The sequence below is a fragment of the Anas acuta genome, chromosome 19, assembly GCF_963932015.1.
Source record: "Anas acuta chromosome 19, bAnaAcu1.1, whole genome shotgun sequence".
In the NCBI taxonomy this organism is placed as follows: Eukaryota; Metazoa; Chordata; class Aves; order Anseriformes; family Anatidae; genus Anas; species Anas acuta.
Window position 1 is genome coordinate 7,582,565 of NC_088997.1, and position 26,374 is coordinate 7,608,938.

The 26,374-nt window shown below is 45.5% G+C and overlaps 1 protein-coding gene across 6 annotated transcripts in view; it reads right to left on the minus strand.

Annotated features, from left to right (window-relative positions):
- The window catches only part of COL26A1 (collagen type XXVI alpha 1 chain), a 174,815-nt gene that overhangs the window by 46,749 nt on the left and 101,692 nt on the right, over positions 1-26,374 (minus strand). The gene's annotated exons all lie outside the window — the stretch shown is intronic.

Here is a 26,374-nt window from a genome sequence, read left to right on the forward strand (position 1 = left end):
AATGGTTTTTAAAAAGGGAAAATGACTCGCAGCATGAAGTCTGACAGAGAACAAACCAGCCTTACTCAGGTGACACATCGTGGGACACAGCTCATGTCCCACAGAGGAGAATCCCTGGGTGCATTTCTGGGCTCCTTGAGGACCAGGGCCAGTTCACAGTGATGACCACTGATGCAGGATTTATGCCTGGTATTTCCATAGGGCTGGGGAGATTGACCCCTAAGTCTTGAGCCACTAACAAACCATGCAGGTGTGGCTCAGGCTGAGGGTGCACTGGGGATTTGTGTAAGCCCAGTACCTACCGATGGAGAGCAGTGGGTGAACCAAACATCCCTAGGACACCTGGGACTCAGTTCTCATCCCTAACGAGTGTCCCCTTTTGCATGAGGACCCCTGAGGAACCTCTCAAATCTTCACCCACAAACACTTTCCAGTTTATGAAGCACATGGTATGCGCCGATGGCTCTCAGCCATGCTACGATTTTAATACGTGGCTCGGAGGGCCAGGAAGTTTGGCTGTTCCCCTTCAGTGATTTACAGCCCGAGCAGACTGTCTGAGTACTAACAGCATCCAATCACCCACTGCAGAAACCTTCCAAAGAAATTCTCTCCTTGACCCACTGGGGGCACAGAAAATCTCCGTGGGGAGCTGTGCACCTTCCCAAAGGAGGCAGACACGCAGCCTCCATCTGGTGAGGCCTTACCTTTTGCAAACAAAGCACGTGATGGTTTGGGCACACTGCGATCGAGGGCTTTCCTCACAGGTCAAGACTGACACGGACCGTCTTTGGACTAACAGCATTTATTTTTATTCTCTGCAATCGATCTTGGGGATCAATATTTTTGGCCTGAACTGGCCCATGAATACACGAGTGCCACAGGCGCACTGTCCCCGGGGAAGGAAGTGGGTGAGGCTGGTTTGGTCTGCATCTGCTTGTGGTGTGCAAAATGGGGAATTATGTTCTGTTTGTAACCGGCTTCATGCTTTTGATCTTGCTCATCCCCATCGAAAGATAAGACTGAATAAATCCAGAGCTCCCAAGAGCCAAAAGGCGTACCAGATGTGTTACAGAGCAAATAAAATATGGAGTCCTAGTCTCCCTTCTGCTGGCTTGCACATATTAATAACCCCCATAGGTTTCAGAGAGACTAACTTGACCCGTCTGAAAACCATCTCTGGGGCAGATTTTGAGATGAATTGGTAAGTTAAACTCTATTTGGAGAGCTCAGCTTACAGAAAAGACTTGTACTACCCCTCTGCACAGGGGCGAATCAACCAACTCAGATGAGAAGCAGCTCTGATCATCTCTGCTGGACACTGGTCCAGCAGCCCCTCTGCTCTTGAAGAGCATCTCAAGCAGTACTCTTATGTGCATTTGCTGGACAAAACATTAGATTTAAATAAGCAAAATAACAGAACTCTGATCCTGTCCTTCTCAAAGCACCTGGAAACCCGGATCCACACCCAAAGTACTTAGCCTGGACCCAAAAGACATTTAACTAATCCAGTAAGTGGAAGTCCTAGTGCAAAAAATCTTCTCACTGAGGAAAAAGAGTCCTGCCAACAAATCCTTGTGTAATTTATCTAGATAACTGGCAGATGGACAATGCTTACAAACACGAAGAGTGAGATAAATGCTTGGTACTTCTGATACAGAAACTACAGTCAAAGCTTGCTTGCAACACACCAGGGACCAGCCTGCTTCAAGATCTGGGGGTCATTATGTGTCCTTGTAGAGAAGTCTGAGGATGATGGTGACAAATCAAGCTAACAAATTATCTTCCCTTACTACTATGCACTTAAGTATTTACTTTCTAATCCTAATGGCTGGTGGTTCCAAGGGCTTGCACTGCAAAGTCAAAGCATTCTGCTTTAGTAAAGCTAGCCTGAGAATCTCACATCATTATTCCACAGACAATGAATACAACGCTGGGGCAAATACACACGCTCTCTGACCTGAAACTCCAGAGCAGACGCTATCCATATCTGCAGAAATCCATCACTTGTTGCTACACAGAACCACAGTTTATTTCCCCCAGATTCCTAGCTGGCAGATTTGTATTTTTCCAGCTAAACTCTGAGAAAGGAGTTGTGATTTCACTCTATGAAGCCCAACCTTAAAACACATGGTAGGATTTGTTTTAGAAATATTCCAGCAGGGAGGATAAATAATTGAGATAATAAGTGTAAGACTGTACCAGCATATCGTGTGACACCCAGTCTGTCTCCAGAACATCTTGCTGTCCCTGTCCTAGCACACCTCTGCCTTCCTGCCCTCCTGTTCCCCCCCTCTGGCCGCGTGGATGAAGCAGTACAACTGGAGGGAAAGGAAAGATGTAACATATCAGAGATGGGATAGACTCAGCGTGCTGGCAGATAGCAGGTCACATACCTTGTGTCAGTGGTGACCTATTTAACTCTGACCCAAAGGCTGCTGCATTTGATCGGTCTTCAATTAAAGGCTGAGAGCTGGCACCTCCTGCGCTGCACGAACAGGCACCGGGTTCTGGACGTGCTCCTACGACAAGTGACTGACAACGGTGAATGTCTTCCTTCAGGTGCTTGCTACGCTTGGCATTTCCACATTGCTTGAGCAGCATGAACATAATTTCATGATTAAATAGGTGCATATTTTGCCTGCTCGAGGCTGAAAGCCCCACAAGTCTTCCAGCTCCTCACTCAAATCGAGATTAACCAAAAAGGCATGATAACGGCTTTATACCGATAGGGCTCTAATGATTTCAGCATAATTATCACAGTGGTACTGAAGCGAGTAAAAAAATCAGGCCAACTTTCACCATGGGGCCGCAGGTCAGAGAGTTCTGCGAAACAGCAAAGAAACCTCTTGGCACCTCTGCCCCATTTCTCAGCCCTGACAGCCCGCGCTCATTTGTATACCCAGAGTCTCTGCAGAATATTAAAAGGGCTTTTGGTTTCCCTACAGCCAGATGCTCAGTAGATATAAATTGCACAGCTCAACTGAAGTCAAGGGATCAAGGCTCTGTCTCTCTTTTTCTTGATAGATTACTCCAGAATTCATATTTCAGAGAGGAGGCGGAGGAGGTCGTTTATAGCATATGAAAGGGGAGAGAATTCTGGAATCACAAAGCCTTTGTTTAAACAAATAAAACCTTTGCAGCCAGCTTTTTCAAGGTCATATTTTGCCATTACTAGAAAGTCGAACCCTGCAATGCAGTGGGGTGGTTTGGAGTATACTGCACTACAAATCTGTAACACACAAGCTGAGTAGGTCCAGTTTGGAGAAAATGTTGTTCAGTATTCTCTGAACAAATCTGGAAGAGCATCAGTAAAGTCAGCTAAATTAATCCAGGCAACTGTTTCTTTGCAAGGAGAAAAGAATGAAGCTCAAAGCTCCTGAGGGGAGCAGAAAGCATGGCTAACTTTACAGTAAACTCTGTGAGCAGATAGGGAATGAGAAGTGACACAGACATCCAGGATCCAGCAGCAATGCAGCAATGTGTTTCACTCAGGTGACAACAGCACTGTCACCATGCCCAGGCTGTCCAAGTCCCATTATCAGGCTCAGCATGAAACACCCACCAGAGGTGTTGTACTTGGACACTTCAAGATAAACCACTGGACCACTGCCCCTTCCATCCACTTGTTCCCACACACACGCATACGGCCTAGCCAAAAAAGAAAAACACAAGCAGTGATATTTGCAGGCACCAGAAGAAATCTCAAGTCAAATTCCACAGTAGAAATACGAAGACAGACCCCCTGCGCCTACCTAGGTGGCCCTCGGTGGGGGACAGCCAGCCTGGGCTTGCATCTCCACCCTTCTTTAATTTGTCTGGTTTGACCCTTCCAGCCTTTTTACATGGATACTGAGTTTCCCTAAGTAGTTTATGTTCTGGCCCTTTGCAAAAGCTTTCGCCAGTGCTTGTGAAGGATAGCAGGCCCAAGCCATAAATCACAGCCAACCTGGGATCTGTTTTTTCAACACGTTTCCTCTAATGAGAGTCAGATGTTGGCTAGATAGACTTTATTAATTGTACTTGTTTGGTATCAGTCATGTCTTTAGCTCTGTAACGGAGCTGGAGCAAGCGAAAGGCTGACAGCAACCGTGGAGAGGAGGAGGAGTGCTCGCGTGGCCCGGTAGCCTCTGGTTTGAAGAAAAAATGGGAATCAAAGGTCGGGGGAGCTACAGGAGGGATGGGACCCTGACACGATGGTGCAGGCCCGGCCACCACACAGCCAGCAGAACCAGCCCACGAGGCTGGAGCAAGGCCTGCTCGCCACGGTCAGCACCCCGGGTTTTGTTTAACGCAAGATCCACAGGACCCAGCTGCCACAATGTCTTTGTTTACTGCCATGGCATTTACTCATTGTATACGTCATGAATTTACACCTTTTGGCAAAGGCAGTGGTTGGGAAGGGGCCGCAGTGGCTGGGGTCCCACACAGCAGTGGGGTTGGGATCCGGCTGAGGCAACCGATGGGGAAAAGCCGAGCTCACCACATCCCTCCTCTTCCCATCGCTTCACATCAAGGCCGTCTGTCCTCTCACCCCCTCTCTGGGGCTGATAACTACCCAACACCACGAGCCTCTCATTCCAACAAACAATTCCTCTGACCCCATGTTCAACACCAGCACCACCAGCCCCACAGCACTGCCGCTGAGCAGGGCCCTGAACGTAATTAAAGCACTTCACAGGTAACGAACCTCAGGCCAAGGAGGCTCAGAGAAGTTTAAAGATGATCTCATTGACCAAATAACGATGTTTTGTTCTCTCCCACAGTTTTCACGTCAGGATTTTACAGGATGCAAAGCTTTAGTTTCACTCATAAATTGTAAATTATTAGGCTGCCTATCAATATGAAACAGAACATCTATAGAATATTTCTGCAATTTTAGCATCATTACGGATAATTCATTGTCCCTACCAGGAGACCCTTATCACTGCCAAAATTTCTCCATTTGTGATCTCTCTCTCTCCATTTAATATATATATCTATCTATTTTAATAACCCTTACCCTTAACTTTACTGGCTATCTTTAAAAAGCAGCTCAAATTTCCCTTCTTATGAGAACTGCTATCTGATCTTTTTCTGCTTGTAAAATATTCATACTTAATTTTCATGTCTACTTTTTTCTACCTTCTTAAACAGGAAAGGGACTTTTTTGTTCCCCAAAAAGCAATAAATATTTCTTTTATCATGAAATTCTGTGATTTTGAAGGCTCTGTAATAATAAATAAATAAATAAATATAAGAGCAAAACCGAGTGAAAAGGAAATTTACCACAAAATGTACTTTTGGAATAACAACTACTATTTGAGAACCCAGATAAAATCTGGTATATAGCTTCAAGTGGAAAAAAATGGGGTGTACTTTGCAAAAAATTTCTGCAGTACTTTCTCTAGATTTTTTTTAACTGATTTTCAGTTTCTTAGTGACGTTTTGGTCTTTGGTCTCAAAATGGTATTTATTTCAAAACTCACCTAAATTAAAAATGAAATTAACTGATTAAATAGTCTTAGTGAAACTAACTGGTTCACTCTGGGTCAAATGAAATAATTTAGGTTGACCCAAAACCATATTTTAGTCATTATGTTGTGTCAAAAAGAAACCCTAAATATTTCCATTTCAGTTTGTCCCAAATCATTTTTCTTTCCAATTTTTGGTTTGGCAAATAAACCCAAAAAAATCTCCATTATTCACCCAGGTCTATTCTTAAACAGCTCACATCACTCACATTGTTTTATTTAAAATTTCACACATGCACACTCCCACACCACTAACTAATTTTATACATAATTGCTCTCAGCCTGGGGATTTGTGCTCTTTCACAGTGCCAAAGATCTATTTTGCTGGTTAGGCCTGTGCTCTGTTAGCATATGGAATTAGATCATGATCATTTATTCATAGGCAACCATGAGCTGTGAGCTCCGTGTTCAATCCATCTTTATCTGTCAGAGGAAAGTTTAGCAGAGAAAGGCTGGCTTTTGGGGCAACACATTTTGCTAGAAATGTATTATCTATTATTTTTAGAAACACCAAGGACATTTTACTAATATAGCCTGAAGACTGAAATGACCCCGACGAGGAGGAATTTTCCCTATCCAGCACGGGTTTGTTAAAGCCTTGCTGTGTGTGAGCTGCAGAAGATGCACTCCCAGATGATGCTGATGGCAGCGTGGTGCTCGGGGCTTCTTGGTGCCGCACCAAACCTCCGTCCTGGCAGCTCCCCCACTGGCTGTCACTGCCTGGCTGTAAAATTCACCAAAGCAAATAAAACGCCAGAAAACAGGCATGCAGGTAGCATCAATAACATGTATGGACAAACCTCTCACAGCAAGATGTGGCTGTATATGAGTGCCCCTGACCTAAAAGGAAGGAGCCCACAAGCTTTCCTGCCAAGGCAGCTGAGTGCACCTGAACCCCCAGGGGCTGGGGCTTTGTCCTGGGTGAAAAAACCCTCCTGGAGATGCTCCACTCCCCCCTGCAGCCAAAATGCAGTGTCCCATCCCCACAGTCATCGCATCAAACTCATTCCTTTGGCACTGCGTGTTGCAGATCAGGGAGTGATAGTTCATGGCACCTGGCTAACTCATCCGACCCCAGCCCAAGCGTGCATGGGAACCACACTGCACCTCAAAGTTCACCTCCAAGTGAGACGGTCCCACATCCCTTCCAGAGGAGACTGCTTTTCCCTGCTGGGAGAAGTGATCAGGGGAAAAACGCGCTCAAAACACGGCATAACATAACACGAAGTAAGGAAGCAGACAGGACGAAAGGAATCAAGGCTCACCATAAACTCTGGAGGGACTCCTATAATATCAGCTCTGCACCTGCGTATCACAGGTCAGAGAATCTCTCACAGTCTCGAGCCAAACAATGTGTGCTAACTGGACTATGTCTCTCAGAAAGACACTCTAGAGCCAGACAACCTAGGTTTCTTTAGCAAACTGCATCCAAGGCTAACCCCTGTGTTAAAAATATGCATCTTGTTGCCAGTTTGGATTTCTGACATCAAATTCTACCCCTGCTTTGTTTTATCACACTTCAGACTGCAAGGACTAAAGACACCTCTAAGGTTAGATGCCTTCTCTCCATGGAAAGTCCCTGTAACCCATAAACATGTTACATTTAGGATGCTCCATCAAGCACTGGTGTTTCTTCATCCAGAACATTAGCACTGCCTTCCTTTAGCCAAGACAAAAATTAGCTGAAAGACCAATAAGGAAAGCGTAGCTTAAGCTGCTGAAAAGAATGGTCTGAATTCAGAAGAACTTTTCTCCCTGAAAATCAAAACTCTACGTTTGCCCACACTTACTATGGAGAACGCACTCTGATTATTCCTGTTATCAGCCCCAGGGGCACTTTGGCAAAGCCTCTGTTTCCCTGATCAACATTTCAGCTTCAGGCTCGAGCCAGCGTGCTTCATCCATTCTGCCATGCCTGTCGCCCAGCGCTGCAGGGACAGGATGCAGTCCAACAGGATGCTCAGCCTCTTGAGGATCATTACTCTGCCTGATTCTGCTAATTACCTTTTGCTAGCTTTTGTCTAAATCCCTCTGAGCTCTGCTATGGTCCTCAGAGATCTGAGCAGAAAGAGGAATCCCTTCCACATCTCCCTGCAGCTGCAACTTCGCTCTCTGGGACACCAGGGAGAAGCAGACCCAGCAAATCCCCGATATCATCTGGTCCCCATAACGGGAGGAACAAGGTAACAGTTGCATCAGATTAGTGATTAGCGCAAGGCTGTGCAAAGGAATTTTTTTTTTTTGGTTTTGTTTCCATGTTAACTTCTGGATGAAGAAAAATTAGCAAAGGAAATATCCAGCTGGGGTCAGCCAGGCATGTTTCATTTTCAGTTTCAGATTTTTAACTCTTCGAAATAGCTGCACCAGACTACTTTTCTAACTCATTTTAGGATGAAGAAATCAGAAGATATCCATCATACTGTGCTGAATCAAAATGTTTTCCAGAATTCCTTCATCCTGTTATTTTAACCCAAAACTTACCAAATGCTTCCCACAACTGGGGACCCAATTATTTCCTGGTGGAACCAAGATTGTCCTCACCATTTGTGCTTCCTCTCAGTTATGACACCTACACAATAACGAGTACCATCACATCTCCTCCAAGACATCGTGCTAGTGGTAATTAGAACAGCTTCATTTTGAGGCTCTAGTTGCCCCCGCCTCGAAGTTCTCCTACAAAATGCCTTAAATGGCACATTTAGACTCAGGAATGAAGGCCCAGCATCAGGGGAGATCTCTCCCGGAACACGGCGAGCACTGGGTAAGGCTGCACGTCAGCCAACCTTCTCTCCCACGCCATTCACCCCACGCACTCAGCCCCAATATTACGTTTCTCTTACAGCTGTGGAGGATTTGACAATGAATTCTGAACCTCCCTGAGCACTGATGGGGAACGGGGAGAACAGCCAGAGCCTCCGAGTCCAAAATGGACAAATGTGGAGTGGTGCAATTTGTCTGCAATGCACTGAGCAGGAATCGGAGATCTCCGGAGAACCTTCCTCCCGCCCCAGCCCCATACCTTCTTCTTACAACAGAATCGGTGATTATTCCTAGGCAACAATACACTGGCAAATAAGCTCAGACCAGGGCTTTAAAACTGCACAGCTGGAGGATTGGGAGGCTCTGTGCAGGGTCACTGGTGCCCACTGCCACACGATGCCTCTGGCAGCAGGGCTGATGTTGGCACTTCTCAGTTTCACACAAGCGTAAATGTTCTGGGGTGAAAAGAGCTCCCGGACTTCATAGCCACCGAGAGCTTAGCCCCAACAGCATAATCAGGAAACTCGAGGGTACTTAAACAAACCAAATCTCTTAACTGGTTCAGTTTATCCTTCTCCATGAAAGGTATCTGGAAGACACTCTCAAGCACTTCACCGAAGCTGATTGCTCGAACCCAAACCATCACATGCCACAAATCCTTTAAACTTTGAACAGCTGCCAGGCACTCGTTTGCTCGCAGCCATGGAACAGCTTTCTTATCAATAAATGAGGATTCCTGTGTATGCAACACCCAGTAATGGCAATGGAAATGACTCGGTCAAATGCCTCTGCTTTGAGATTAGGAAATGCCCAAAAGGTTTTAGGCAGCAAAAAAGTGCTAAGTGCAGCTACAGGACAAGCAAGATGCACATTCAAAATAAACAATGGAGCAGTCCCCTTCCAGAAGTGTGAGGACAGCCAGTGTGGGGTATGCTATAAAAACGTCGACATTTGCTATAAATTGTTGTGCTTTGAGACCCAAGATGCTACAGCACTCCTCAATAGGAAATAACTGGGATATCTCCAAAAGCTGTTGGTAAATGAGGACTTTAATGGTGACAATTGCATCAGAATAAGAGCAATCTCCTATTTTAGCCCAATTAGTGCTGTGCTAAATCATCAGCCAAGGCCCTGCCTTTTGCAGTTGAAAGAGACACATCTGTGAGGCTCTTCTGTCGCATGTGTTTTATATTATACTCTAGCACAATATGTATAAACTAACGCTATTCTACACTTACACAGCACCTCATCTGGAAATCTGAAAGCGATTTATGAATGGTGGGCATCTGTGACATTTTACAGATGGAAATTGAGGCACGGAGGGATTCAGTAATTAGCCCCAGACTTGCACAATGAGTCAGCTGCAGAGCAGAGCCTATTATTTGTTGTGTGGTAACATCTAGTGTCCAAACACACAGGGACAAAAGTCTTTTTCCCCAAATAAAGCATGCAGACATGCCCAAAAATGCCACCCAGGTCTGCATTCAGACCTAAGTTCTTGCTGAATACTCAGTCTGAACACATATCCCAAAGCACAGCCTCCCCTGGCAGACAGATCCCTCTGTTCCCGAAGCACAAATGCAGACCAGAAGAAGGGTTAATATGCCTGAAAGTTTGTCTGCTTTTTCCACATCAGTTGATCTAATAAAAAAGATTGATTCTCCCTGCAAATCTGGCCTCGCTTTAACAAATCATTTGATTTGACACAAAGGACTATATTCAGATAGTTTAAATTCCACTTCAGTCCCTGGAAGTGCACTTTCTGATGGACTGAACGCTTGGAGACAGCCAATGGGAAGCACCAGGCAGAGACACCCACCTCGGGTAGGGTTTACATTGTCTGAGTGTGGCCAGAAGCATCTGCAGATCTCTCCGTGCTGTAGTGCTTATGAGCCTACTAGGAACGTCACGGTGTTAGAGAAAACAGACAGCCCTTCCTATACCTCCTAGAAAGACAGCAGCAACCCACATTGCTGAAGCACTTCCAGCGTGTGAGTGTAACACCACGTTACCTTCCCACCTTGCCCAAGGCAGCGGGCAAGATGCCTGGAGTGACACTCGTAAGGTGTGGGGCTGCAGATCACCAAGGGGGAGAAGAAGCCCATTAAAAATCCAAGCAATCCAGACACTTGGGTTAGAAAAACTTCAATTGCTTTAGTTTGAAAAGACAGGAAAGCATCTGCAGCCAGATCTCTGCTGCAATTTAAAACAGATCTAATTTGCAGCTCCCCATTATTCCCTCTAGGTACTGCCTGTATCAAAGTTAATGGATGTTGAAGTTGGAAGGAGCTGGTTTTAGTGCTCCTGTCCTCGGTATACCTGTTCTCTACTTATCTGGCACGTTTCCTTCTAGAAAGAAGAAGAGCAAGTCTTCATGTGATGTGGTGCCACACAGAGCCTACACTGAACAGGAAAGCTGTGGAATACCTCCTGCACGTTTCATTGTCCCTTTCAGAGCAGTCATCTCCCTCCCCAGACCTTGCTGAGCGAGTCCCAGACCCACTAGGAGCAGTACATCCCTGCCTTGCTGTCTGTCCATACTCCTAAAGTGTTTAGCCTACCCAAAAACTCAGTGTATCATTAGGAGGCTAAATGACTAAGAGAAAACAATAGAAGGAAACATCTTCAAACACAGGATGTCTGGAGGAATCCTAGGCCAAATTGCTGATAAGGAGGATTTCTTGCACAGAGGAGAAATATATATGTATATATATCCCTCCAAAAACGCAGCCAATATCCTCCAACCCCCATTGTCAGGCTATCAGAAGAATAATAGTATCAATTAGATTTTGCCTGGAAGAGAGCAACGAGGTAAGCCACATTTTAAATAATTTAGTAACTAGTCTCCTTCGGGGTCCCAGATGTGCTGTGGGCAGGACCATTCCTGCCTCATATGGCCACAGAACAGGGCAGGTGTTGAAAAGTATACGGCTGCCTCGAGGGAGGAATCAAAGCACAACGTGGAGACACCAAGGAACTGAAGCAGCAGCCCCAGACAACAACTGCAGGGGAAGAGAAGTAAAAATCGTTCGCCCGAACCAGGGTTTGCCAAAGATACCTTACAGGGGATTCTACACACCAGAAAGGTTCTTTAACTTCTTTAAGTTAGCAGTGAACACCTAGAAAAGGTGCAGATGACTTCCACCAGCTCAGGACCAGCCACAGGTGGCTCTGGGGGTTCATCAGGCCCCTGGATGCTCGTTTCATTTTTGCCAAGCTCTAGAAATGTCCCTTTGGGATCCCGCAGGAGAGATGGACTACTGGTCAACCCCCTGTTGCTCCTGGGTGAACAAGCTGTGAAGTCCCATGTTTGGGACAACAAAGCAAAGGATGAGGTGGGAATCCCCAGGCAGAGAAGACTGAATTGTCTCAGGGCAGTGAGAAGCCAGATAGTGCACAGTCACCTCCAGGCTTATTTAATATTTAATAAACTCTTCTGCAGGGCTTGTTATGAAATAAGGTAAAAAGCGCTATTGGACAGATGATAGCAACACACTGCCTGAGATGATAAAAGCCAAGAAGGGATAACAGCAGGTAAGGACTTGGCAGTAAAGTCACTTACAAAAGACAATCCAGAAACAAGATTATCCTGTAGCGGGACCAATAATAAGGAATTCTGAAGATTTAGATATAAACCCTGCTGACACAACACTTTTCCCACGTCCTTGGACAAATTTAGTTCCTTCACATGGGAGCACCAATTCGAGGGTCGGTGTGATTCATGGTGCATTCATGGGCCTGGACAGGGCCAAGTTACAGAGGGGAGAAGAACCGGATCAAGGATAGAGGCAAGAACTGAAGGATCCTTCTCTCCCAGAAGGGCTGGGGCTGACTTCTCTATTCAGACATTTATTTTTTTCCTGATACAATGAGAACTAAGAATTCCAGGGAAGGACCTGATGCTATCGGCAGCCAGCAAGGAATGGCTGTTGGGCACCTTCAGTCTCGGGGTCCCACCCCAGGGATGAGGCACTGCAGGTTTGGAGGCGCAGCCTTCCCAGGCTGCCATCCCTGCCCTACCTGGCCAGCACCACTCCAGCTTGTGCTGAACAGCCACGGTTAACAAGGAATCAGACCTGTTCTGTCCCATCCATGAGCACAGCACACAGAGAGAGAGGAACTACAGTTGGAGCACGAAGCACATCTCCAGTAGAGGTGGAAGCAGAAGACAGAAGCTTGGCCTGATTTAAGGCTTCATTGGTGCTTATGGGCTCTGGGACACTTATTTTTTCTGCTGAGTGCACGTTCAGGGAGGAGAGCAAAGAGGCAGATCAGCATGAGCTCTTCTTCCCCTTGCCACACTGCTGCTTTCACAAAACCAGCCTTGTTGGAGTGGTTCGTCTGCTCAGCACATGTGCTGCTCCTGAGCTGGCGCGATTTTCATTGCCCACAGAACCTGCACACAGCTATCACGTACAAAGGCTCCTGCATCAATCCCTGCTGCTTTTTGATTAACCATGGATGGAGATTGACAGTCGAGTTTAAAACCTCGGCTGGACTTTCACACGTGCACCACAGCACTTTTACACTACTTTTCCTGCCGGCTCGGAGGCACACACTCCACGCAGCACCAAGCGATGCTTTGTTGCTGGCCCCCTTCAGCCTTGAAAACCACCTCAGTTTTATCAGGAGATGCTGCTCAGAGGCACCAATGTGAGTGTCACCAAGAGATGTGGATGTGAGGAGACAGCAGGCTGCTGATGACTGATGAGCCTGTCTCCTTAGAGGAGAATCTGCAGTTACAAACAAGGTCATGGCCATATTCCCTCTGAGAGCTCTGCAGCACCACCTCACCGGGCTGACCCCACTCCTTGTGGCACCTCTCAAAATACCACCATCAGAAGTGAACAAGGAGCACGATGAGGTCTGTGAAAACAGAGAGCTTTCATTGCAAGGAAGAGTGCACACAACAGGCAGAGCCCCACAGACACCCCCCCAGTGCTTCCCCAACAAGCAAAGGGCATCCCTGGCTGCACAGCCCCCTGCCCGGCCGTGCACCCGCTGTGCTCTTAGGCTCTGCTTTTCCCTCGTGTTCAAGTTGCCCACTTACGGTCCTGGTTGTAAAAGTAACTGTGCTGGCAGCCAGATGAACCTGCGGGGGGGAGACAAGGCAATTATCACCGGGAACATGTCAAACCCTTGCCCTGCGCAGCATCGGTTCTGCAGAGAAGAAGTTTACTCAGCTTGCGGAGAAAAACTTGGTAAGGAATGAAAGCGCCTTCGCTCTCCCCGCTCGGCTCGTTTGCGCTCGTGCCAGCATTTCCCCCCCTTCCCACCCACAGCAAGACATGCAGGCACAGACACACACACTCGTGCTCTCGAAGTGCTGAAATAAGCCTGTAAAAGAGCCCCATGCCTCTGCTGGAAACGATGCTTCCAAAAAATGCAACCACAGAAAAACCTACTGAATGGAACAGGCTGCAGCAAGCCGTTCTGGTCAGATGTACGAGGGCCTTGGGGTTTGTTTTGGTTTTTGTTTTGTTTTGAGGATTGAGGAAAAATGTTTTGTTTTTTTGAGGAAAAACTGCCCCAGGTTCAAGGAGGGAGAGCAGCAGTCGGTGTTTTGGCTGAGCCATGGGGAGAAGAGCCCAGCACCTTCCCAGCTGCTGCTGTGGGTGCTAAAAAACAGATTTGTGGCAGAGAGAAGGGAAGGAACCAAGTCAGGAGGGGAAAGGGATGTAGCAGTGCCAGCACAGCAGCATCTCCTACTGTCCAGAAAACCCAGGGACACTTCAGAGAAGCAGGTCTGCCCCTGAGGTTACCTCGCCTCTAGAGATTTTTCTATCTCCACGTGTAAAACCAGAGATGCCGACTCCAACCGCCTTTGTAACCACTCTGAGGTCTGCGAAGACCTAATTATTTAAGTCTGTGAGCCACAAAGCACTTTCATCTGGAAAGCACAATAGATGAGCACATCAGCATCTATGTATTCCTACACAGAAGGGTAAAAAAAGGAAAAAGAAAAACGCTAAACAAGCTGAGGAAATAATTGTCTTGGTACCAAAAGTTTCCCACAGCCCTGGCGGATGACGGTCACACTGGAGCGCCGTGCATTAGTCATGATCAGCACACACAAAGTCGTCTTGAAGATACTAACTACAAACAACTGTTACAAGATTTTACAAGAGTGTGTTTGTTGTACCAGTGTCTAGAAACATCACATTAAAAACAAACAAACAAGATCAGATAATTGCTTCAAGTATGGTTTTGGTTAGGTTGGGGTCCTGGATCTTTTTGCACATGTGCCTGGAAAGCCGAGCAGCAGGCTTGCTGACTGCCCTGCTCCGATCTCCACCGGCAGGACTCGGAGACGTTTGTGCAATTCCACCCGTGCAAATCTGGACAAAGCCAGAAGGCCCTTAAGACCCTCAAATACCCAACTAATACCCACACAGTTCCCCTTGGAGGGCCGGTGCTTTACACCAGTGTTACATTCCTCCAACATCTATCAAAATTTACTTCCCTCAAAATCTAATTTTGAGGGAAGGAAATGCAGACTTGGCTGCTGCTGTCACTCTCAGCAGCCACTTCCATAATGCTGGGGCAAGCATGGGAGACACAAATGAACAGAAAACTGCCCTGAATGAAAACCAGCCCTATTCTGTTTCTTTTTTCTTAAAGAAATTCTGTCTCAGAAGAGACGGAAGTCCCTCACAGGCTGCCCAGTGGAAGGAATCTTTTCACCTGGTTTAATCCAAGATGCAGGGTTCAAGTCACGCTTACTGTGCACAGAGATGGCAAATCGGATCAGGAACCCAAGGGGATGCTCCCAACTTGACCACAGCACGTGCTGCACCACTCATATCACTTCCAGTCCCACCTGCTCAAGCCCTGGCAGCTGGGAGGAGATGCCTTCTGCTGAAAAACCCCATACAGAGAAGACAGACCCTCCTGTGAGCATTTGTGATGCCAGCACGTGTTGCAAGCTCATCTCTGGCTGCAGAGGAGAGAGCAGGATCGAGGACATACCCTAAGCCAGGGCAGCAACCGGGCTGGACCAGAGCATTTCTGCAAACACGACAGAGACACAGTGCTTAACCAGGCAAGACTTTTCCTGCTGCATGGAGAGGGGCAGTTTTGCCTCTACATGAGCAGCAGTTGTAATCTTCCACTGATGTGGAAGAGAAAATTAATCTAGCCGTCCAGTGCCAACGCCAGCTTTGAGGACTTAACATATGAGCAACCAAATGAGGTTTTCATGAGATTTCTGGGAACTGGTACACGCAGAAAATGGGCATGAGATGGAGTGAACAAGGCACTTCGCTACAGAAAGCCTTGCATCAGCACAGAGTGTTCAAAGTGCAAGCCAGAACAAAATCCGCACAATGACATAGTTTTGCACTCTTAACAGAGTGATACAGTAACCAATATGTAAGAAATTTTCTTTCATTATTCTGCTATTAACAGAAACTACAAACCACCATGTTCTACTTCGAGGGGCAGATAATGATTCCAGTTCAGTCCCTTCCAGTTAAAATTAGATAGATGTTTTATGCCTTCTGCAAGATCTGCAGAGTCAACAGAACCACCAAGGGCCAGCTCCAGAGGGATCCTGTTACTGACTGAAGACCCAGCAGAGTTGAACCACATCCCCGGAGCAGCATAGGAAGCATCTCTCTTTGCACAGCAGTGCCAGGCTGAGATCAATGACATCAAAAAATGTGTACATGATCTTTTCTGTAACAGCAACAAGAAAGAGCAAACTAAATCACAAGAACTGCAGAAAGAAAGGCCACTCAAAGGTAGAAATCTATTCCACAGCCCTGCGCAGGGAATCCATTTCTGGAGAGCTGCCTAAAACTCTGCATCCGCCTTGTGCTGGCTCAACCCCCACTGCTCTTGGCAGGTGAGATAGAAAATTGGTTATAAAATGAGCCCTATATTTTATAAGTTTCATAAACATTTTTTTAAAAAACTGGAATATGAGGTATTCTCAGGGATCCCGTGCCAGAGAGTAATGTGGTCTAACTTGGAAACAGAGTTACCACCTGTTCATGGCAACTACTCTTTTAATCTTCATTTCTGTTTTATGAGCTGACCAACACTATTTTATTAGCTGACAATTAGTTTAGGTTGATTTAATTAAACTGAGTTGATTACAAGCCCTCTTCCTTCCAGGGCAAACTTCCTGCAGGACTAGGGGCTGGAACAACCTTGACCCTGTATCAGTAAAGCTGTATTCCAGATCTCCTTGTCAAAAGCGGTCACACGACAATTCAGGTCAATGTATGTCGGTGGGCACAGAGACATTTGAGGTATTGGGTAGGAAAAAAAAAAAAAAAAAAAAAAGCAGGATCTGGCTTCCTTAAGCTTAACTGGTGTAAAAACTTGCCGCCGGTTTCATAATGAGTGCATGCATACCACACAGATGGACAGTAAACCAGATGGGGAAAGAGAGATGAAAAATAACCCAATTTAAATACCCCTCATATTTATTATTTTACAGGAAGATCAATTATTTAAAGCATGTGGCTGCAGAGATGCCTGAGTCAGTGGAACAGCAAGGGCAGAGCAGGGGAGGGAGGAATGGCAGGCACGGTATGGGGGGTGCATCTTAAGCAAATACTGCTACTGCAGAGCGGTTCATTTAACTAAGTGCAGAGATAAACACACGGTCATAAATGAGTTACTGCTTGATCTAAAGCTTGAAGTTGATGACAAAAATCTGTTGACATCAACAGGCCAACACATCATGGGCATCTTGAGTGGACACCTCTGAAATAAATGTTGCATATTAGGGAAAGAAAGGTTTTGGTAAGCATTTACTCCTCTGTGAACACATACATTAATACATCAGCATTCAGCATAAAGTTTTGCATCTGCAAAAGTCTGGTCTACAGTGAAAAAGGTAGGTTTGTGGGTAGCTTTACTCACACAGGGAATGGCTTTACCTGCAAGTCAGGTAACAGATGGACTGAGAAGAGAGAGCATCCATCCATTCATCCAAACGGGCTGTATAGTGATATCTAGCTTATTTTAAAGATTCAAAGCAATAATTAACCACCATCAGCAGCATTAACAGCCTTCTGAGTACTGGCCCTTACCAACTGAGCTTGAGTGAAATGTTCAGGACGAACTTTCTCACGTCACGGTTTCACAAGGCCCATTTTGCAGCAAGGCAGAACCCAGTAGTTAATTATACCTCGGAGCTTGCAGTAGAGGTTGTGGCAACAACTCAACCTTGGAGAATGGATAAAAATGACTGTAACAGTAGTAGGCATTTGGGTGCAGTTAAGCACAGACAATGTTGTAGTCAAATGGCCATCCTGCATGATATATGTTGCCTTTGACACTTACTGAACCTTGAAAAGTGAAACGCCACTACTAGTTACAACTCCCTGGCAACAGGAGCCCTAATAATTCTGACTAATTGTCATGGAAAGTTACCCTGATTGCAAATTTGACAGTTATAAAAATCCAATTTTGGAATTCCAAACAGGCCAGGAACATAATTAGGCTCCACATTTTAACACCCTCTTGATCAATGGTGGGGTAATGGAGACTCTTCCAAGAGCTTTGTTTTGAAATGAATGGCGCCATATTGATGAAACAACTTGGACAGAAACCAGAAATTAAATTGAAAGTTTAAACAATGCAGCTGTATTTTATCATCCTGTATTGTCAAGCTTTAACGAAAATAGCTCCTAAACAGAGCCACATGTTTTGCCTGTTGCCCAAAAACTGAAGGTGAATTTTAAAACCCTTTCCTAAACTGCAGGATGCCAAGATTTTTCAGCTAGAAGTTATTATTAGGACGCTACAGTATTTCATAGAAGTCTTGACAACAGTTTTGCATGGTTTCTGTAAAAGCAACTTCATTTTTTAAATCAGAGATGGCTTAGATGAGTGATGCTTCAAAAAAACGGAACCTCTGTTGTACATTTCTTTTTGTTCCCTATACATACGGTACTAGCAAAAATAAAATCTAATTATTATCAGTAGAACAATCAATACAGGGAATATAAGAACGATTCCCCCCCTCATCCTACGTGTCATTAATAACATTGTCAGCTGCCTTCTAATCTCAAGACCTGGAAAGAGATCAAGTGTGGGTGTATCGTGTGTCTCAGTGTCACTGAGAAAACTGCAGTCAATTCTTAGTCTGAGAGTATCTCTTGCCTTTGAGGATTGAGATATGATGAAGAAAACCACCACTGTTACTTACAACGCTCTGAGAACCAGATCTTTGATAACTCTAATGAATTGGTCAAGATACAACAGACAGAAAATGTATAACAAGACAGTCTTTTTAATATCCAAGCTGGATTTGTACAGCTGGAAAATTAGGAAGAAAGTTCTGTTTTTTGGCTTTTCATCTGCTCAAATAGCCTAGCGGATTTTAGAGGTGTGCAACACATAGAAATTAAATGGTATTCTACCACGTTTATTTACTGCAGGTATGGTATCATGTTGCAAGACTCAGTTCCATGTTGTGTGAAAACCTATTGAAAAACCAACACCACATTAAGTTTTTCCAGCCTTCCCTGTAAACGTCTAAATGTTCAATCTCAGGTTTGAATCCCTGTAATCCCAGAACCAGGACAGAAAAAAAGCTCTAGGATTGCAACCCTCCAGCTGAATAGGTTCAATGGCTCAACTCTCACATGTGCTACAAGAATGAGGTATTTTAATTGGATCTATCAGGAAGCTTGCAGAGGGGTGCATGCGACTTTCATCTCAGTCCACCGGATGAAGGAAGGGAGAGGAGACGTAAAGAGATAAAAAAGCTGAGAACAAAGAAGTCCGCACGGTGTCACTCAGCCTCTCTCGTGCTGGATAAACACGTCTGTCAGATCCTGACAAAGAGAGGTCAGGCTAAAACCTCCGAAAATGGTGGTCTGTAAGGCTGAGTGGCTTTTATCTTCCTGTGTGTTACAGGCTTCCCAACAGCACACGGCACGACTCAGTTGGATAGCTTCCATGTATTTCTGCACACTGCTTTTTTCTTGTGTGCTCCTCTGTGTAATGTGCAAGCAATGCATGTAGGTATTATGTGTTTTTGTCAGTGTGACACCTGAAAAGCTGGGACCAAGCAGCTTCAGAAGGATTAAAGCTAACAAGGCAGACAAAAACCCAAAGCAAGTTAAATCCCACTGATGATAATCTACGTGCTATCCAGTCACTTGTAACACTTCAGTAAGCAGAATGCAGCCAAGCACCCTGCGTCGCAGCATTTCCAAGGTGACTTCAGGCCTTCAAAATGTCACCTACCCTTCCCCACAGTGTGTTTCACCCATCCATGCACTCACGTGCAGCGATACGGAGACCACTGCTGCTGGAAGACCTGCCCATTGCTCACTGCACGCCTGCTGCCTGGCAGCACAGAAAACAGAGCATGGTGGGGAGGGTTACGGGCAGGCCACTACGCTGAGATACGATTGTTGTGACAATGTCAGCAGAGTAGCCTTCTGATTTAGATCCCTGTCTACTAAATGCAAAGGTGATGCATCCTTTCTTTGTGCATATTTAGTATGTTAACTGTACTACAGAGGCTGACAAAGTTCGCTGTGGTTATGGAGGTCACATGTTCCTTGGGCAGACCATGAAAAATGAGCTTGTGTTCATTAAATGGTATCTAAAATGTCGGAACTAGGAGATGGTTTTTAATGAGGTTGCTACTCCCATTCATCTGCCACTGTTCAATATCTCATAGCTTTTTATCTCTCTTAGCAGACTAACAAGTCTGTAAAAGCAGCAAGATAAATGCCAGCCAAATAGCTTAGCTGCTGTAGCCAAGTATGTGAACATGGACTTCAGAAGTGCACCAAACTTTACAGCCTAGGGCTTTGCTAAAGTGGCTCAAAGGAGGGCTCGAAGGAGGAAGCACCTACCTGTACTGGTCTGTGCTGCAGCAAGTTTTTTCTGCAGTCCTTTCATGGCTAATGAACATCCAACAACGCTTGATAAAAACAGTGTCTGCTACTGATCAAGTACTGGTTGCTTTGTATCACACTTGAATCTAACAGGAAGAAATGTCCAAGAAGATGTATTGTCTAAGTTCAACGTTTTATCAGAACCATATGAGCACACAGAGCCCAAGGTCCTGGTCAAAAGCCAAAACATACAAGCAGGAAACTGCAAACGGGTAAAATGTGACACTCAAAAAAGGGGTAGTTACCCTTATGCCAAAAACAAAGGCATTTTTACCATGATGGTGGTGTATCTGGAACACCTCTGCCTCCTGAAACAGAACACAGTGGCTGCTTCAGGGCCTGTGTGCCAGGCCCTGCCGAATGGAAACCCTCGCTCAGACCACCTCGGGGTGATGGACTCCAGTGCCTTTTCTTTACACATTCATTTACACAGATGCATACACATGTGCACATACCCTCGTGTCTGCACCGAGAGGAAAACCGCTTCCATCACAGCTATTTTTATGCTCTTCAGACTACCGCTGAGAGTTTTCTGAATGATTTCCTTCATGATATGGGCTTGGGCTTCAGTGAAGAACCTTGTCTGGTGTTCTCCTTAAAACATGACCTCATGCCAGAAAAAAAAAAACCCTGAGGGGCAGAGTGGTTTCACAGTGACTTTCCAATCACCCCTCCACCTTTGCTGTCCTCTCTCTTTGCTGCACTCTCTCTTGGCCAGTCATTTTCAGTCTGAGTCTCTGGTTTTCAATGAGGCCAACTTTGGTGTCAAGATATGGAGCAATGGAACCGTGTTCCACCTAAAATGGACGTGGCTTTTCCGATGCAAAACCCTAGCTTCTTCTACAGTTTCATCAGCTCCCAGCTGCTAAGAAAACAAGAGTTTCAGCAGCACTTACTGAACCCACGTTTAACTCCCGGGACAGCCAGCTCAAAGTACCCGCTGGCTTGTGGGCTTCGGATACCTGCCACATGCACTTACGCAAAGAGAGCCTAAACTGTCTGTGACAAGAACATGAGGGGAATATAATGCACTAACCATCACTAAGCTACGCTAGCACATTTTTTATGTGCTAAATTGTTGTTTCCAATTAACTTTTAGCAAGAAAACATATCCTGAGTGAGCCTGTCACATTCCTGCTAAGGCACAATCCACCACTGCCCACAGTGAGAAACACTGCAGGGCATCAGGAAATGCCTCCAAATCCCCCCCAGTTCCTCACTCCCTAACCCCCCAGCACACACAGCGCTACCCCAGCACAGCCCTGCAAAACCTATTTGCATTCTGCACCTTGAAAAATAGCAGCAGAAGATTCCTGCTGGTCCCTGATCATTTTAAGTTGTCTGTCCAGTCAAGGTAGAAAGTCTTACGGCAAAGGCACTGCCACTTCCACTGCCACGTATGCAGAGGCCACAGTTCCCTCAATACCATGCCCCCCATTGCTGAAAAGTAAAATAGCTGTTGGAAAGAACTGGAAAATAGTTTTTAAGCTTCATTAAAATATTTCAAAAAGTTACTTTGATTTAAAAACCCACCTTAATAAAGCCATATTTATAGTTTCTTTCCACAGTCTTCATCCATTTATACAGCTGCAGTTCCTCTAAAAGACAGTTCAAAGAAATGCAGCTCCAGGCACCCAGTCAGAGCCTAAAAATCCATTGCTGAGTTGCCCAAGATTTTACTAATAAAATTTGTCTTCAGCAATATAAATTGAAAAGTCAAAACAGAAACCTGCTCACAATCTACTGCAGTGGGTTTTTCAATCCGCAGCTCGACTCCGTGAAAAAAAGGTGTTCCACATGCCCTCCGATTGCTGGGGGGAGATAAGGAAAGAAGCCCGGTGAGTAGGTGCTGAAACCTCCCAGAAACCCGACCATACCCTGGGGTATTGTCCTCTGCTCAAAGAAGCAGGCACTCTGCTCGTGACCCCAGATCAGCGTAGCCTCTTCGTGACTTGTAGGAGAGCAGGCCAGCTTGCAGCGTCTCCTTTCACTGCCATTCTCTGAGTTAAAGTTCTCATACAAACCCTCTTTTTCTACCAAAAAAAAAATTTCGCTTCCCCTCATCGAGGTACAAGATGCCCCAATGAGAGACAGCAATCTGCGAGAGCCCAGCACACCAAGGGCAGCTCTCCTGGAGCTGCTCCAGGCAGTGGCAGGGAGATCTGTGGCAGCTTCGTGGGGTAATGAAAAGCACAAATAATATTTCCTACTAGTGCTTGAGACACAGCCTTCTGGCTCACCCAGTGAACTACAGGTCAGAACATAAGGCTGAAAATAGTAAAAAAAGGGTTGGAATTGCTAGACTCATCTCTCCTAATAACCAAAAGCAACAAGTGTTATACTCTGCAACTACATTACGCTACTTTAATATTAGGGTAGCATCAGAGGGTGCTCGGAGCATTTAAAAGAAGATATTTGTTTTCCTACATCGCTATCCTTCAGCTACAGAAGACTCAAAGGCTTTGCAAACTGGTTTCCCAGTGACAGAAATACACAGCACAGAATGTGGGGAAGCCATCAGGCAATTCCCGACCTCTCGTCAAGAAAGCCCCCCCAAAGGCAGCCCTGAGTTCAGAGAAACACGTCGACCCCATGCCCAACCAGAGCAGGGCAATCCCCAGCCAGGAGGTCTGGAACAGCCACGCCAGCTTGCATCTCGTCACCAAGCCCTCGAGCCACATGTCATCCCTCTCTTCCAGTCTTTTGGGACAGCTCCTCCCGTGCCTTCAGTGCAGCAGGCACACGGTGCCAGGGCCATGCACACTAGGCAGGAACTCTCCCTGAGACGCGTGGTAAAAAAGAGGCAGAGCTCCAGGAAGACACAGCTGATCTCAGAAAACACCGTTTGGGTAGCCCTGCTCTAGAAGAGAAATAAACCAGGGAGAGAAAAATTTTCTGCCGTTAGTAACTGTTCCTTGCATAAGACGCGTTTTGCCAAATCCATCAGTGCAGCACTTCTTCAAGGCCTCCGTTATTCCCATGCAAAACCAGGAATGCTCGGGGCCACAGACCTGCATCTGGCAGCTCCCGCTGTGCCGGAGCTCGTTCAGCACTTGCACAGGGCCCTGGCCCGAGTGCTCTCCTGGTGCTACTGGAGCACTGCTGCTGAATAGCAGCACGCTGCTTAGCTTGCAAAGCCAAGCAGTGCACGAGCAAAGCAGGGCTTGTGTGTTGTTTGTTTTTTATTTTAAAACTGTACAAGCTTATTGAAGGGCCAACATATGACAAATAGGACAGGCTTGTCAAGAGTACTACCAGAGAATGGGGACAAGCAAATCATTCTGAGCTGGCAATGCAGCCTGCTGACTGCGAAATGCTGGAACTGGACTGCTCAGCAAATGCCCGTCAGACCAGCAAGGCTGATGAGAACAGCAGGACTGGGGACAGCAGGGCCGTATCTTTAACGTCCAGACTTTACATCCTAAAATTCTTTAATTTCAGTTACTATGAAATTCCAGCGCTCCCTGATAACATCTAGAAGGCAAACGTTGCCACAGCACAATCTCCAAGGAAGCAAATTTTAAAACTGAAATGACCTTTGAAATATTTGCCTACATTGCTTTTGCCAAGAAACCTGGGGCAGTTTCGTCTTTCATCATTGCTGACTCCCAGCTTTTGGCAAATAGCACACGTTAGGTTGTTATTAATAGTAGTATTTTTAAATTAGTGTCTAAGAATCCATTTGTGTCCTCTGGTAGCGAAGGAATTTGAAAGAAAAATAAATAAATAAATAAATAATACCCCCATCTCGGAAATTAGAGTTCGCTAGCAAGCATGCCTGGATTCAATCTATAGCTCCTCAGAAATCACAAGCCAGTGGAAGATTAACCCAAAATCATAGGATGGGAATGCACATGGATTTCTCATTCTGCTTACGGGAGGGTAAATTACATTTTTTCATCTCCGAAGCTTGGTTGATGTTTCAGTTGGTCCGTGGTTGAAAGGCATCTGCCCAGCCACCTCCCGTTGCCATTTGGACAGGACAGATCGCTCCGTTTGCATTTCCCTTCACATAAGATAATGTGTCCTCAGCTCTCTCCCATTCACAGCACAGGCAGCAAAATCCTCTGCCTCAATACCAACACTGTCCATGCTTTTCAAAAGTGAAGGCACCTTCCCTGCTGCTTTCCCTGAATAAAAACCATTACTGACAGGGTTACAGTTCCTCAGGGACACAGACAATTGCTTTCCTATTTCTCACCTCTTGGATACATGCATCTAACACCAGATGTCTATGGAATACTTCACTCTATAGAGGGCTACCAATTCCCCTCATCATTTTTCAATTAACAAGCAAGTAGGTTTAGCACTGGCCGGGACATGGGGTGTTCTGAGCACGCCGCAAAAAAATTCAGGAGGAAAGTTGTGCAATGAAGTCACACCTCATAAGATAACACGAACAGGAACCTTAAATGCCATCATTTTCAGAACATTTTTTGTGATGACATTTCCCCCACATGAACCAAGACAACCTCAGGTTCAGACAAAGCACAAAACGCTGCCCAAGCTGTGAGCACTTGGCTAGCAAAATACAACGTACCACTCCCCCAGAGAACTTGGCCTTGCCTATCCTGGTCCAGCTGTTTTATTTTGTGAATTAGAATCTAAATGCGTAAGCAAAAGAACCACACGAGTTTAGGTTTGCTGATGCACAAGGGGATTTTCTCTAATAATCCCATACATCATTACAGAAGCTAGATGTGTGAACGATGATCCCCTAATATCCTCTGGGGAGAGCTAGAAGTCTCGTATTCAGCAGGCCATTCAGGGGGGTGCATCTGTGGATATCAGAAATATGATTAAGTGCCTTAACTAGAGGAAACTGTGTTTTCTTTCTTTCCTTTTAATGAACAGCTCAGAGTCCGGAACATGGGGAAGAGATAAAATGCCTGAAAATAGTCAACAATGCATCAAATGAACCTGGAAATTTCAATTTGAGTTTCTTCCAGCTACTTGCTGCCTATAAGGCTAACAACAAATTTACATCCTCCCTCTCGTACCTTAACCTGAAGGGCTAATGGGAGAAGGTCACACCTCACAGAGCTGAGACTCTCCTTGCCAGGACATAACCATGCAAAAGGGTAGGGAATATTTTGACATATCAAAGGTGGATCCATGGCAACTTACACCAAAGCAGAACCCACACCTTTTACCATCAACTCAACAGACAATTCTCCCATTCTATGCATACAAACATAAAGTCTTACGTTAACCGAGTTAATGATGTCATGGCTAGTAACTCTTCCCTCCTGACTTCCAGTTATTTCTCCGTGTTTTTCACAGATCATAAATTGCAAGTTCACTAACCACCACTGGTAACTGTATGGAGTTTTTCCCTTTTCTTTCCTCTTCCCACTTTTTTTTCTTCCCGTAAAGAGCTTTAGTTATATGAAAAAAACTTACACTGATTGTGACTGAAGGTAAGATGGCCATGGGGACGCTCCAGCGTTGTGTAACCTCTCTATAATGGGTTCACCCACAGCCTTGAGACATTCAAGACCGGTGACTCAGAGCACAGAGCTGGTACTGAGAAACATTATGATGAGGGATCTGATAAAAACAACATGAAAGATGAAGCAGAAAATCTGCTTGCATTTTTTTTTTTAATTGGTGTGGAAGGGCAGATCACAGTAAGCATCGAGGCCAGAGGACAGGCAACCAACAGCTCAACTTCTGCGAAACAGGCACCAGTTCTGCCACTCTGACTTGGTTCTCAGTAAAACATGCAGATCAAAGAGACAACTTGCTGGAGTTTCTCTCTCTCACGGCCTACATTAATTATTACTTAATGCAATGTAACATTTTTCCCATTGTGTTCTAAAGAAAGCCAAGCAACACTGGAATACAGTTCTCATGGCAAGGCTACTTGGCTATATTGCATATTCTACATATGTCATCATATAGATTTAACATATGGGTCATTCTAACAGTGTAAATCGGGAGTAACTTCGCTGGAGCCAACAGAATTACACTGCCATATAGTCAGCGTGAGACAAGAAATGGGCCTGCTGCCTTTGAAGCTCGGCTATCTGACTGGAACACTGGATTATGTAATGGGGAAGGCTCTTTTTAAGACCAGAAGAGGTGAGAAGGAAAAGCAATGTAATAGAATGCAAAAAGTTTGCATTTCTTGACTTTGACCTCATTGCCTACTTGAGCAAGCCACAGAAGTTACTTCAGAAACTGTGGGAGATCTTGGAGTTGGACGGTGCTTTTCTCTCACGCTTTGTC